Source organism: Typopeltis vanoorti, chromosome 12 (assembly GCF_054136105.1).
Source record: "Typopeltis vanoorti isolate ZY-2024b chromosome 12, IOZ_Tvanoo_1.0, whole genome shotgun sequence".
NCBI classification, from domain to species: domain Eukaryota; kingdom Metazoa; phylum Arthropoda; class Arachnida; order Uropygi; family Thelyphonidae; genus Typopeltis; species Typopeltis vanoorti.
The window spans coordinates 25181862-25197048 of NC_143560.1; positions in this window are offsets into that span (position 1 = coordinate 25181862).

The window sequence follows — 15187 nt, forward strand, 5'->3', positions numbered from 1 at the left end:
CCGAGGAGACAAAATCAGGTGGTAGCACTAAAGAAACCCAACCTTCGAAAGAACCTCCACCAACATCGATTAAAAGCAATCCTAGAGAAAAGGAAACGGAACACAGACAACTAACTAACTCTGATAAAGATACAAATAACGAAGAGGAGCAAGAAACAAAAACGGAAAAAAAGCCAAAGACAAACCAGCGCAGCTGCAGCAGTGAACCTTTGCCTCCAAGCATTCTGGAACCCTCCCAGCAGCCTGTAGAGGGGGATGAAGAGATCGAGCTTCTTGAGTCCTCAGATGATGAAGAGGAAACTGGAAATGCAAGTCTTCCTCACACTGAAGGCCCACTTACAAGTGAGCAGCTTCAGAGCTTTCTTAAAAAAGTTCGAGGCTCCTCACAAAAACTGCTAACAGCCTATGACTACACCGCTGACATCAGTGGCCTTATCACCCAGCTGGAAGAGTTAAGAACTATTCTGGCAGGAAAAAGAGGGAGAAAAACCACCAATCTCAGGAAAAGGATATACTACCTGATAAACGGGCTTGAATCCCAGCGGCAGCGTAACTATCCATAAAGGAAGTGAGAATTACCGCACCAAATAAAACTAAACCATAAAATAATGAGCACCCCAATAAACCTTCTCTCACTAAACGCTAGAGGATGTGCCACACCACTGCGAAACAGGCTGGTCCTGCAGCATATCCTAGCCCACCGGCAGAAATAGTTATGCTGCAGGAAACTAACGTCCATTGCAACAGCAAAGCTTCATATCAACACTGGAAGAACTGGCCTTATACCATGCATCACTGTCCTGCCATACAACTTCATGGATCTGGGGTCAGCATTGGAATTCACCAAAACAGCGCTCTAAAAGTAGAAATAATCGATACCTTTCCTAGGTGTGCAATATATGCACTCATTACAACTCAGACAGGAAAGAAAATATATATCATTAACATATACATCCCACAAAATGAACAGCTTGCAGTGCAGGTACTAGAGTTTGTGCGAAACCTCCTCAGCAAGGTGAATGACCACATCATACTTGCATTGATTTCAACTGCACTCTGGATCCTGCAATGGACAGACAGCAATTCCAAGAACATCGACACGCACTAGCTCAGCTTCTCCAGGATGTAATAAATGACCTTGAGCTGACTGACACCTTCAGACACTTGCACCCACATGAGAAAGTGTTCTCCTGGAGAGCCAAAGGTGGTCCTACAAGTGTCCTATACCTGGCACGGCTCGAGAGATACTACACATCGATGCCCACAATACCCTACATCAGGAGGGTCAGTTACCATCCATCTCATGCATCAGACCATGATTCCATACTTCTTAGCATTTGCATTCCTGGACACACGAGATACAAAGGAGGAGCATACTGGATATTTAACAAGCCTACTAAAGGATACAGAATATCTCAGAACCTCCAAAATCTATATCGAAACTCTCATCAGAGATATATCTACTTCACAATCAATTTCCGAGTGGTGGTCACTTTTTAAATCCAAAGTTAAGGTATTCACGCAAAAATATAGTCACCGAAGAAATTTGAATAAGCATTCAGCCCTTAAAAATTTGCAACAACAACAGCAATTGCATCATCCAGAATCTGAGGAATACCAATCCCTGGAAGTCACCGTACGCTCACACCTAGAGCACTCTGCAAGAGGAGCACTAATAAGAGCACGACGCAAACATATTAACTTCGCAGATGCCCCTACAAAGTATTTCTTCTCACTAGAAAAACGCCAACAAGAGTGCACCACTATATCCGCTATTAAAACAGATAATGGAAACATCATAGAAAATCATGACGAAATCCTCTTACATACCTTGCAGTACTACAAAAATTTGTACCAAGCCAACTCAACATCAATGAATATAATTCTCTCCGTTGTGAAAAGACTCTCACCAATAACAAGGAGTAACACAGAACTCCCCATCACGTTACACGATCTGAAAACTGCCTGCACATCCTTACCTAAAGATAAATCTTCTGGCATAGACGGGCTCACGACTGAATTTTACCAGTCCTTCTGGGAACAGCTTGGACCTATCCTCTACAGAGTTTTTGTCGACGCGAATGCCAATGGCTTCCCACTCAATATGACAACATCAGTTATTAAACTCATTCCAAAGAAAGGAGACGCGACGAAACTAGGAAACTGGAGACCCATCTCTATCACAAACACCGACTGCAAAATTATATCCAAAGCCATTGCCAACAAACTTAAACCCGCTCTGAGCGAAATTATAAATAGGCATCAGAGCTATTCCATCCCTGGAATATCAATCCACGAAAACTTACACCTCATAAGGGATCTCATAAGCATAGCGAACAACAACAGTGAAACAATGGGTCTTGTAACACTAGACCAAGAAAAAGCTTTCGACCGCGTTGAACACCTGTACCTCTTCAATTGCTTGAAAGCATTTGGCTTTGGCTCAGGCATCATTCACTCTATTAAAATGTTGTATGCCAAGGCACAGTTTTGCATGAAAATAAACAACAGGCTTACCATAACTGCACCATACAGCAGCGGTATTAAACAAGGCTGTCCACTCTCCGGTCCTCTTTACACAATTGCAAATTGAACCCTCTTTGTGTAGACTCAGCACGCTGCTCAGGGCATGCCCCCCTAAACTTCCCTACCAAACCATAACCCTGACAGCATATGCTGATGATGTTACAATCATAACCCGCAAAGAAGAGGACTTTAATAACTTACAAATGGCATACCAACAATATCAGGCAGCCTCAGGAGCGAAACTAAACACACATAAAACCAGAGGATTGTGGTGTGGCAAATGAAAAATCGAACGGATTCCCCAATGTCTGGTACTTGGTCCACAGAGGGAAACAAATACCTGGGGATTTACCTCGGAAACACACCCTCTTATATGGATAAGAACTGGGAAGCACTGAACAAGCGTTTCAAGCAAGTACTAGGAAAGTGGGCAGCAATACGAGCCTCTGCCTCCACAAGAGGGATAGCAATAATCGTTAACCAAATAGCCACCAGTGTCCTTTGGCATACACTAAAGATTCTTACGCCACCAGAGCAATTCATCAAACAAATAAAGTCAACTATATATCGATTCATATGGAACAGAACAAACTGGCTTTCATTCTCCAAGCTATGTACTTCTCTCAAAGATGGAGGACAAAATTTGACCTCCATTAACAATAGGATAACAACGTTCCGCGCTCGATTTCTCCTGAATACCATACAATCAAAGGAAATATCACACAAATGCACCACTGAATATATTTTCACTTCTGCCACTAGACGTCTCTCTCTCCACAACCTTAAGAAAGACAACCGCTCAAGTGCCAGTAAATTTAACAAACTTCTACAAAGATGCCCTTCGACGATGGAAGAAGCTAAACCTCCAGCACACAGTGAAGACAGCATCCCTACCTGAAATCTTCATGGAACCCATCTTTCACAACACGATGGTTAAAAGCCCGATCACTCAGAAAGAGTTTTTCTTTCCTCCATGGAGCTGGCGAAGCGTGAGGATCTTGGGTGACATTCTTTCTCCAAGCCTCACCTGGCGCTTTCCAAATTCTCTCGAAAACCTGGAACATGGGAATCAGTCTGAGTAGATAGACAACGTAAAGGCCGCTTTTCAATCCGCTATGCCTGATAGCATAACAGAAGAGGGGCTTAGCCCTCCCAACTCAGAACATCTGGCGCCTATCTTTCTGATAAAAACCAATAACTCATGGGAGAAACTTACACCAACGAGATCTACAGCTCTCTAACACAACAGTCGAACCAAAGCACTTTATTGCAAAATCCTGCATCATCGGATCAAGCACTGTTTCAATGGGATCTACCATATCGCACAAGAGCCATCAAACCTGACGCAGATATTCAGTGGAGAATGTGGCACAATATATTACCCACTCCTACTATATTACGAAAATTTAACTCAAACGTCTCAGATAACTGCCTGTTCTGCTACCAATTAGGAACAGTCCGGCATATCTACTTGGAGTGCCCAGTCAACACCTAATTAATCAGTTTGTCTCGGGAAACGGCAGCTCTCACCTGTGGTAGTCTTCATACAGAAGGGGAATATTTCAATCTCGTCCATGCGGAGTCAAATAACCATTCATTCTGCAACTACCTTTTCATCACTGCGAAAGCGATAATATACAGCTTCTACCTCAGACATACAAGAGCAGACAGCACAGCAACTTCACAGAGAGAGGCAACTGACCAACTCACTGCAGCCTTCCAACAAAAGGTGAGAAGTCGGATCCTACACGAGTATCACCACCATAGGCAATACAACACCTTAGATCTTTTCCACCAAGAATGGAATCCACGGAATCAACTCCTGGCTGAGCAGGGCGACTGCATTATAATTCACTTTCCAGCATAGAAGTGACACCATCTCCCCCCTCCCAAAGAAAGGGGAAAAAAGAAGGATTGTTGTGCTTAACAGTGCGAAAATTAATCAGCTGGCACTCTCATATAAATAGACAATATTGTGCAATAAAAAACTCGTATGTTCTTCCACTTTTATGATCTTATACAGTATCATGTTAGAATAACTCTTAATGGCTTTAATCTATAAAAAAAAATGTAATTTGTCTTTTAAGTGACTTCGATGTAACATACCTCAATAAGAATATGAGCATGTAACCTCTCTGCCTGACTGCAGAGAACCAAAAACCGGTTAATCCTGTAAATAAGAATGTTATGTTCACAATTAAAAAAAAAAAAAAAAATCTCTATATATATATATATATATATATATATATATATATCAGAAGAAATCGCGCAGTAGACGCGCTCCAAAAAAAGCTTTGATTTATTGATAATTGGAGGTACTCTCAGGAAATGCTGAGAGAAACGAGACCGGCTGCTCTCTTGTCATGAAAAAGATAACAATGGCTAAAGACGTGCTCCCTCCCTTTGGAGAATAAAAGGCAATAGCGGTGCTTTATTTTAAAAAAAAAAATTTTATCTGATCCACACACAACAGCAACATCACCTTTAGCACATTAGGGCTGGGTGTATGCAATAGGAACAGAAGAGAGAGGATTAGGGAGAGGAGTCTGTTCGCCTTCTGCTTGAACAGCTTATGGTTGTAATTTTTAGGGAAAGGGGGGGAGGATACAGTTCCTAAAGACAGAAGTACATGGGATGAAGGAGTAGACACTGAAGCAGTAGGCAGTGAATCACACTGGACTGAGTTTTGGAGGCATTGAAGTTTACATGGTTGATCTTTCCCCACTTGTTTTAATCATTTTAGCTGAGAGTTCATAAGGAATAATGGTGGCCAATTCAGCAGTGCACTATCCATGAAGGTATTTGTAGAAGATGTATAATGAAGAAACTGAACGTCTGTTAACGAGGAACTGAAGTGGGTATGTCAGAGTGGGATCATTAATTAGCTGTATTGCCCTCTTCTGGATAGAATGAAGCAAGCTTAGAGAGGATTGTGGTGCTACCAGAGGTGGGTGGTGAAAGCAATATCAGCTGTAGATAGTGAACGGAAGAATTCATACTTGTGGTCATTGATTAGTTGATATGCCTCTAGGTGGTTCAAGAGTTTCTTGTTGATGAACTTTTTTCGTAACTTTAGAGAGACAGAAGTGAGAACAATTAGATGATAGTATATTAGTTGACTTTTATCACCGTTCTTAGAGGCTGAATCGGGACCTTCTATCATGTTGTAGGATAGATGCTAGATAAATAGGATAGATTAAAGAGATACAGGATTGGTGTTAGTTCTGGGTCACAAATGTTATCACAATAAGTAGGATACCATCAGGTCCACATTTCCTGATTTTGTTCAGATTATTAAAGTTTTTTCGGATTTCTATTTGTCAGAAGATTGTGAGTGTCATAAACCGAGCTGTTCTTGGTAGAGCAGTTAGAACTTTCCCCAGGTTATCACATCTGGAATTTGAAGAGAAGAATGATGCCAGGGTATGTGCGTTGTTATTAGGTAGGATAACTACAGTATCACCCGAATGTAAAAGTGGTGGAAACCTGGATGGGCAGAAACTGCACTCAATGGCATAGGTAAGGGACCAGAAGAAGCGACTGCCATTAGAGTAGGAGGCGAGGTTATTACAGCATTTGGCCCTTTCAAAGTCTGACTTGGATTTGGTGAAGATTCTTTTACAACAGTTACGAGCTGAAGTGCAGGAAGAGGGGGGAAGCTGAAGTTTTGGTCTTCTGCTATTCATGATAAGCAGAGGTTTTTTTACAGCGTTGGCACACTTTCTTGAGAACCAAATCTTGAATGGTGGCTGAAAATGCCGAGTGGAATAAAGGAAGAAAGCTTTCATTCCTGTAAGGTTGATTTCTGTTATTTGACCTCATGAAGTTTAGATCATAGAAAGAAGAATAGAATTCACGGAGGTCCTCCCAGTTGGTTCCCTTGATTTGCCAAAGGACACAAGACTGTGAACTGTGGGTGAAGGTTGTTCCATGGCAAAAGAGACATGTATGAGGTTGTCATCTGTGTTACCAAGAGGAGAACCGACAACCACAGAATACTGTAAAGGGAGCATGTTACGAAGAGGTCAAGTGTGTTGTCAAATTGGAGGGTGCTGACGGGTATTCTGGTAGGATGACTGATGATCTGAGATTGTTCATTGCTGATGTCAAACACCTTAGCATCCCAGCCTGCTTGATCGGTGAAACTGGAGAAGTGGAGCCAATATGAGTTACGAACATTGAAGTCTCCAAGAAGGACAACATGCATACTGGGGTATTTCGACTGCAGAAAATCGATCGTGAGCTTCAGAGAGAGATAGATGAAGAGGTCAGAGTGGTTGAGGGAGTTTGGAGAGCGATGGTAGGAGCGTATAGAAAGGGTAGGTTCATTTGGTAGTGAAAGTTTGAGCCAAAGCAGATCAAACAAATGAGTATTCAGAGATTTAGTCTTTGGCGTGGTATGTTCTGATAAATGCACAAGTACAGATTTTTTGATGGAAAGACTGTGTAATTTTTATATGGGGCAGTTGAAGTGGATAGTGGCTGCTGAGGTTTCTATTTGCTGTTCTGATAGGAATAATAGTTTTGGTTTTGGTTTAGATGAGATGTACATATGTGGTGGATGTATACATCGTTTACATTGCTCTTAGGCCATGGATGTTGATAAAATGGATTGGGAAATGTTTTTTTTTTTTTTTTAATAAGAATTAGTGTCTCTGGGTACATTGGTTGGATTTTTGATGTTTTTTGTGAGTGGATTTTTTTATTTTCTTGTGAGTTTTTTAACTATTTTTTGTGGGAGAATATTTGAAATTCGCAGTAAAATTGCATTTTTTGGGTTGGATTCATCGTATTTGGTGAGGAAGAGATAAATTAGAAGTGAGGTATGAAGCGACAGGTGGTAAACTCGAAAAGATATCGTAAACACAGAGGGAACTCGGTCTAAAATCCATTCTCGGTCCTCGACATTTTTCCCTGCAGCCAGAATATTTGGTCTGCCTCCATTAGGTGATTAGAGACAGACCCAAAGAAATTTTTTTTTAAGTACGTGGTTACATGAGATGCCGCTGGCTGATCGGGAACCTTCAGATTTTGCTAACCGGTTCGGTTCCTTAAACTTTCAGGTGGCTGGCCTGCGAATCCGTTTTCCCGGCACCCTACAATAAGCTTAATATGTCATTGAGAGTGTCACCATCACTGCATGTGGAAAGAGTGGGGGGGGGGGGGACCGAAACCAGAACCCTCGTTCTAGCGACCAAACATGGCTGTAGCCAATTTGGGTCTCTAATAAGCAAGTGGTCGTATTTTACAGAATGAGAAAAGACATCAACCACTTAGATATCTAGTTGGCATTTCCTCCAAGTAGGAAAGATAAAGTTTTTCAGCTGTAATGCTTGCCAAATTCTCCAGAGCCCCGTTTGTTGAATCTACACCCATTTAGTAGCCCAAATTAGCATTGAACATGAAATTTTCGAAGAAGATTCCTTCACACTAGCCTTCGTCTTTTTTTTTTTTTTTTTTTTTTTTTTTTAAATCATAGAATTTCAAAATTCAATAATTTTGAAGAAAACAAAACTTGGATATGAAATTCCTATGCGATAATTCCCATCTGCTGTATATGCCGTGCCGGATTAAGGGACGAGCTGACCGGGCACCCTCCTATAGCGCTAAACGTAGGGTGCTCCAAAACTAAGGCTGGCACTAGTGCCTTACTGCCTATGCTCCTTCCGAAAATAAAGATTCGCAAATTTCAAATTCAAAAATGACAGTTTGCTTCCTGAAAACATTAATTCCCCGTTAAAAACTTTACAATTTTTAAAAGCAAGCAATTTGCAGAATATGATTCCAAATATGTGGCTCGCATTGAGAATTTTGCTAACAATTCCTATAACGGTAGCAACAGAGCTGTAAAAGGTTTTAGCAAATTAAAAGTTATCAAAACATATTTGCGATTATCAAAACATTTGATAATCGGGAGTGAGAGATTAAATTCTTTAGCCTTGTTATCTATTGAAGATGCCATTACTCAGAAAACAGACATTAGTGAAAGAATAAAAGCTATCACAGATTTAAAATCAACACAAAAAAAATCTAAATTAGAATTGATTAAATTAAAATTACAGTGTAAAATCAGAAATTTTTCTTTGTAATCATTTTTTCTTTCTTTTTTATGTAGTATATCTGAGTGAATAAAAACAATACGTAGAAATAATGAAGTTATGGAAATGATTAATAATTTGAAAAAAATACTTATATTTACGATTAGAAAGTACTTAAGTATTTAAAAAAAAAAAAACTTAGCGGCATCATACAGGGAGTCTGCCTGGAGAGCGAAATTATCTTGGTCCAGTACTGTGTATATTGATGACTTCAAGGTATACAGAAAAGCGTCACAGCAAATACTTTACTAAACATGGTACTAAACACAGAACATCAAAATGGAATGGTTGTGGGGAAAAAAAAGTGCAATATTATCTCTTAAACTAGGAAAATATAATGACCCTAACAATTTCCGCTTGATCAGGAGAGTTATCTAAAAGCAATTTCAGCTAACGATCAGTACAAATACCTAGAAATATTAAAAGTCAGATTGCGAATTTCTAAACTGCAGACACTAGCAAACACGAGAAGCAGAGATGGTATGGTCGAGACTTATAAATTTCTCAAAAGTCGTACAGGATTTCAGTTAATAGAATTATGTCTGTGCAAATGCTAAAAGTATCAAAAACAAAGGGTTAGAGTTTATTGCCTTTGTCAATAAGTACGAAATTCAGATTATAAGCATTAGTGAGCCCTGCTATTAGAATTAGACATATTATCTGGTGATATCAGATAAATTGAATTCATGTAGAGTTGAGATTTATTATTGTAATAGTAGTAACAGCTTTTCACGTGGCAGCGAGTTAGAAGCCATCTGGTGTGATGTGGAATCCAACAAGTCTAAGATCAGATACATAGTGGGGTGTTGTTACAGACCTGGTGGATCAATTTCTAGGGTTGAAGATATGCATCACCATATAAAGACTATTCGAGCGAAAAGAGTAAACAAAGCAAGAAATAATGATCAACTCAGGGGTATACTGAATACAACTCAATAGTATGGGATGCTGGATGAGAAGAATATCGGCAGTACAATCGATTATTTAAAAAAAAAAAAAACCTTAAATGATACAATATCATATGTCCAGAGAATTCGAAGAATAAATAGGGTAGAAGTCAAATGGATGTGGAATAACATCAAACAACAGATTCGTAAGAAAAGGATAATGTGGATGGAATACTATGTGCATATAGATGATGTGCGTAACAAAAATTATAAGCAGCAGGCCAAAAGAGTCACAAATGTTGTACGGAAGGCTGTCTTAGTATGAAAACATAAACGTATAGAATCTACATCTTAATCAGGAATTTTCTCGTGTTTATTTTGTAACGAAATACAAGTGGTACAGTAGTAGGTAAGTAGTACAACATGATTTACAACAAATTAGGATACATTACAATGAGATCAGCTTAGATTTGGTAGGTGAATTATACAGAGAAATAATAATTAAATTTGAAAAAAAGGAAACTATACATAACTTATATACAATAAATATGGTCAGATGTTCCTCCATTATCTTGCACAATCAACTGCTCTTTCTGTGCAGGATACAAGGTCCTCTTTTGTGCAAGGTGATGGAAGAAAGAGGCAAGAAAGAAGGTGATTTCCTTCTTTCTGGGTTTTCCCACATTCACAATTGTCTGGGCCAGTGAGGTAACCCCATTTGGTGAGGTTTTGTTTGCAGAGTCCTGTCGTTTGCAGTCTGTTGAGGCTTTTCCAAGTAATCCATTCCAAGTGGGCACCACGTGGAAGATGTTCAGTTGTTGGAATACCAGTATTATTTTCAGAATTTAATGCAAGCCATTGTTGAAATCTTGTCTCTGGGAAGTTTTTAGCTGGTTCAACAGTTGCAATGGATGCTATGTCGGGATCTTTGTCTTTGGGGCCCTGCGGTCTGGCCGAATAGTGGGTGGCATTCATCATTCATTTGTCTGCTTCTTTCATCAGCTGAGAATGCAGATCATCGAATTGAAGGGGGGGGGTGCAATACCAGCCAAAGTATAGAGGTATTTTAGTGGTGTTGGTTTCGGGCATCCTCTAATTAAGTGGCAGCTTTTATTCAATGCTCGATCAAGTTTTTCAGCATGGCAGGATATGGACCATACTGGGCAGGCATATTCAGCAGAAGAATAGCAAAGGGCCAAGGAAGAAGATCTCAGTGTGTTAGGGTCTGCACCCCATTTGGGGGCGGTAAGCTTTCTTGGTATATTGTTCCTCGCATTCACTTTTGCTTTTGTTTTCTCTATGTGGATTTTATATGAGAGGATGCGATCGAGAGTCACACCGAGGTAGATTGGGTTCCATGAATATTCTATTTTAGAGCCTATCCAAGAAATCTGCAGCTTCCTGTTGACTTCCTTATTGTTACGGTGGAAAAGGCCAGTCTGGGTTTTCTAGGGGTTTGGTTTTAGTTGATTGCTGGTATAGTATGTGATCAGACTATTTAAGGCAAATGATAGAGTAGTTTCAATGGACTTGAAATTTTTTGATTGAGTAGGTATGGCAGGTCATCAGAATAGATAAAATTTCTAGTTCCTGGAAAGATGGGGAGATCATTGACGTGGTTAGTAGTTGGAAGGGGGACAATCGTTCGATGCTGTCGGCACACTCTCCCTCGATGAGTCTTTGGACTCCCTGGAGGTGTCAAAATAATAATAATAATAATAATAGATGTCGAAAAGTAATGGTGTTAACACACTTCCCTGGGGAGGGAGGAGGCCATTTTCTTGGAGGTGCCAGCGGCCCTTTCTACCCCCAGTCCACGTAAAACCGTCTGGTTTCCAAGAGTAATTGAATCAGGAGGACAAGGCGATGGTCTCTAGTTATTCTTTATATTTTATTTCTGAGTGTGTAATGGTTTATGGTATCATATGCAGTTAGGTCTACAAAGACTGCTCCTATGGCTAGTTTTCTCATAACCATTTTCTATATGCTGTTTTCATCTTTACTGCATCAATCAACTAATGCAGGTGGCTGATGCAGTAAAGATGGAATTAATGCGTCATGTGGCTGATGCACTAATTCCAATAAATTTGCCATGATAACAGCTGCCCTAGGTGAAATGCTAATTGTATTCAGTAAATCAAACCCTCGTCAAGAGTCAACAACAAAGTAATGAGACACGCCCAGATAAATTTCTCTATATTCAGTTATTGTGAATTATTATTCTCTTTTTTGAAATGACAGAACTGAAGCCAGAGGTGGTAGAACAGCCATTTCTATTAAAAGACAACCAAGCTTTAATGAAATGAAAATTCCTCCTTTCACAACATAAGAGGTTAGTGGTCTACAAATTCATTCAGCCAATACAAACAGCCTCAAAATATTTGCTGTGTATAACTCACTTAACAAAAGATTCCTACTTTGGATCTTTCAGGGTTACTAGATGCTAACCAGGCAATAATAAAGGACGGCGAGTTAACTTCAAAACCCATGTCTCGGAAGGAGCTATCAAAATTGGCAAAATACTAAATGATTTTGCCAACTGAAATGTTGCAGTTCCTGTCGAACCAACACGCTATGGGGTGATAGGACGACCAGATGTTCTTAATATAGTCGATTATTAATTTACTTAAGGAATTCACAACGTACACTAGAATATAGATTAAATTAAACTTTAATGTATATTTCCTATATTTCGGCAACGTCACGTTGCCATTTTCAAAGGAACTTAAAATAAAGACACGTGCACACAGGCACTACACACAGTAAATGAGGACGAAGCAGGAAGCTAAAAGGAAGGTTGTTTCTCCTAGAAGTCCTGATAGAGTCCCCTAGGGGCTATGTAAGTATTCTTGGCCGTTGGGCTGAAGGTCTCCTGATGTACGTCTCCCAAATTTTGGACAATCTCATGCAATCAAATATTTGAGATTTGGATTGTTTCTTAGTGCTGAGGCTGATTCCATGAAAAGTCTTTTAAACTTGAACTAATTCCCTGGAATTTGAACGTATGCTCTGGATACTTCCCCTAGACCAGTGTTTCCCAACCTTTTTGAAGTCGCGAACCCCCTGTAGCGAATGCCAATATGTCGCGACCCCCTGTAGCGAATGTTAATATGTCGTGGCCCCATAAAATCCAAAATGGAAATTTTTTATATTTTACATATCATAAATATCAAGTAATAAATTGCAATTTTACAACACTAAATGTGTCATTTATGACAATGCAATACTGTTATAAATGGAGACATTCGGAAGAACATGAACATATCAATTAGGCCAGGTGTGAACAACAGGTGTGAGCAACATGATAAGATAAAGTTTAATGAAAATAAACTATCCCGCGGACCCCATTTGAATTCCTCGCGTATCCCCAGAGGGTTCGCGGACCACAAGTTGGGAAACAGTGATCTAGACCTACCTGGTATATACCAGGTCCCTTGCAACTGTAAGCTGTCCTACTTTGGCCAAACAGGCAGGATAGCGAATATCAGAATTTCGAAACACAAGGATTACATCCGTTTTCACCAGTATAGCCACTCTGGTCGTGCAGACCATGCTCTGGATACACGCCACAGAATATGGTGGAAGAAAGCCACAATACACTGTAGCAAGTTCAAATATGAAAGACTATTCATGGAATCAGCCTCAGCCCTAAGAAACATGCCAAACCTCAACAAATTTGGTTCCATGAGACGGCCCCAAATTTGGGAGACCTACATCACGAGACCTTTAGCCCACAAGAATACCTACTTACCCGTTAGGGGGACAATCAGGACTTTTCGGAGAAACAATAGCTTCCACGCTTCGTCCTCATTTACGGTATGCAGTGCGTGCGTGCACGTGTCTTTATTTTAAGTTCCTTTGAAGATGGCAACGTGACATTGCGAAATATTGGAAATACATATTAAAGTTTAATTTAATTTTTATTCTAGTGTACGTTGTGAATTCCTTAAGTTAATTAATAATCATGAATAATCAACATATAAGCCTTTCTTGATATAGTCATCCTCAAAAATGTTCCTTACCAATATCATATAACAGCGAATAAGGATCTTAGCTTGGACCCCAATTCAGTTCTACTCCAGTAGGGTGTTGTACAAGAAGAAACTACGAATAACCCAACCATCACAAACTAAACTCAACTACCTATATAAATTATACGGATCTTATTGTTCCAGAAACTGAAGCTGCTGTACTAGACATAGAAAAGCAAATTACATTGGGCCTAGAAGCTGTCACTTCTGTTGCAACCCATACAAAACCTAACCAACTCCCAGAGGAAATTCAAAATCGTATTCGCACCAAAAACAAAGTGCGTCGGCAATATCATAAAACTATCGCTCCTCAAGACCGTCAAGAACTTAATAGGACCACTAATTTAGTACGCTATGCTTTCAAAGACATCCGCAATCAACACTGGGGCAAACATGCTCAAATCTTTAAAACCAGAGGTTCAATCTCAATGGAAATTTTTAAAATCCCTCCACAAAACACCAAAATACGAGGGTGGTCGGAAACGTTTTCGGCCTAACAATGAAAAAACGAATTTATAATTTCAAAATTATTTTTATTTTTCAACATAATCTCCATTAAGACTAATACATTTATTTCAGCGATTCCCCAGGACTATTATCAGGTCCCTGTAGTGGTTCTCAGTAAGATCTGCAAAATACCACACCACAGTTGCAATCACCTCTTGATTCGAAGAAAAACGTTGATCGGCAAGGAAAAGTTTTAGTCTTGGGAAGAGTCAAAAGTCAGAGAGAGCCAAATCTTGGGAATAGAGTTTATGTTTCAACAGTTTATAGTGTAGATCTTTTAATTTTCCCATTGCCAAAACACCTATGTGGGCAGGCGCATTTTCCTGATGAAAGATGATTTTTTTCTTCTGCAAACCGGATCTTTTCTCACTAATTTTTTTTCCGTCTAGTGTGGTTAAAAGATCGGAATAATTTTCTCTGTTTATTGTTTTACCCATCTCAATATAATGCCTTTAGCATCCCAAAACACTGATGCTACCACATTTCCTGCTGATAGAACCAACTTTGTCTTCTTTGGCGCGGAACAGCTGGCTTCTGTCCACTGTTTTGACTGCTCTTTGGATTCTGGTGGGTAATGTTGAATTCAAGTCTCATCCATAGTAATAAATCGACACACAAAATCAGTTTTATTCTTGTATAAATGCTCCAAGCACTGCTCAAAAATTTTAATTTGAGTGCGTTTTTGACCTGATGTGAGCAAGCTCGGCACCCATCTTGCGCAAAGCTTTTTCATTTGCAATTCTTCATGCAAACTATATCCTACGTGTTATTTTGAAATACGTATAGCCTCAGCAATTTTACGGACATTGACTCGCTGGTCATCGAATACCATGTGCATTTGATCAATGATTTCTGGTGTTGTTACACATTTTGGACGTCCTTCACGTGATCATCTTCAAGGATTGTACGGCCACGTTTAAACTCAGCAGCTCATTTCTTAATTGTCGAAAACAAAGGAGAAGAGTTTCCATAAACGTTTATGAACTTCGAATGAATTTCGTTTGGCGTTAGACCATCTTTTGCAAAGCATTTACAGCAGCACGATACTCGATTTTATCCATTTCAAGGGAAACAGGCAACACTTTTGCTTCTGACAGCTGTATAAAACTACTTGATTTAATGACTTGCAATTTCACAT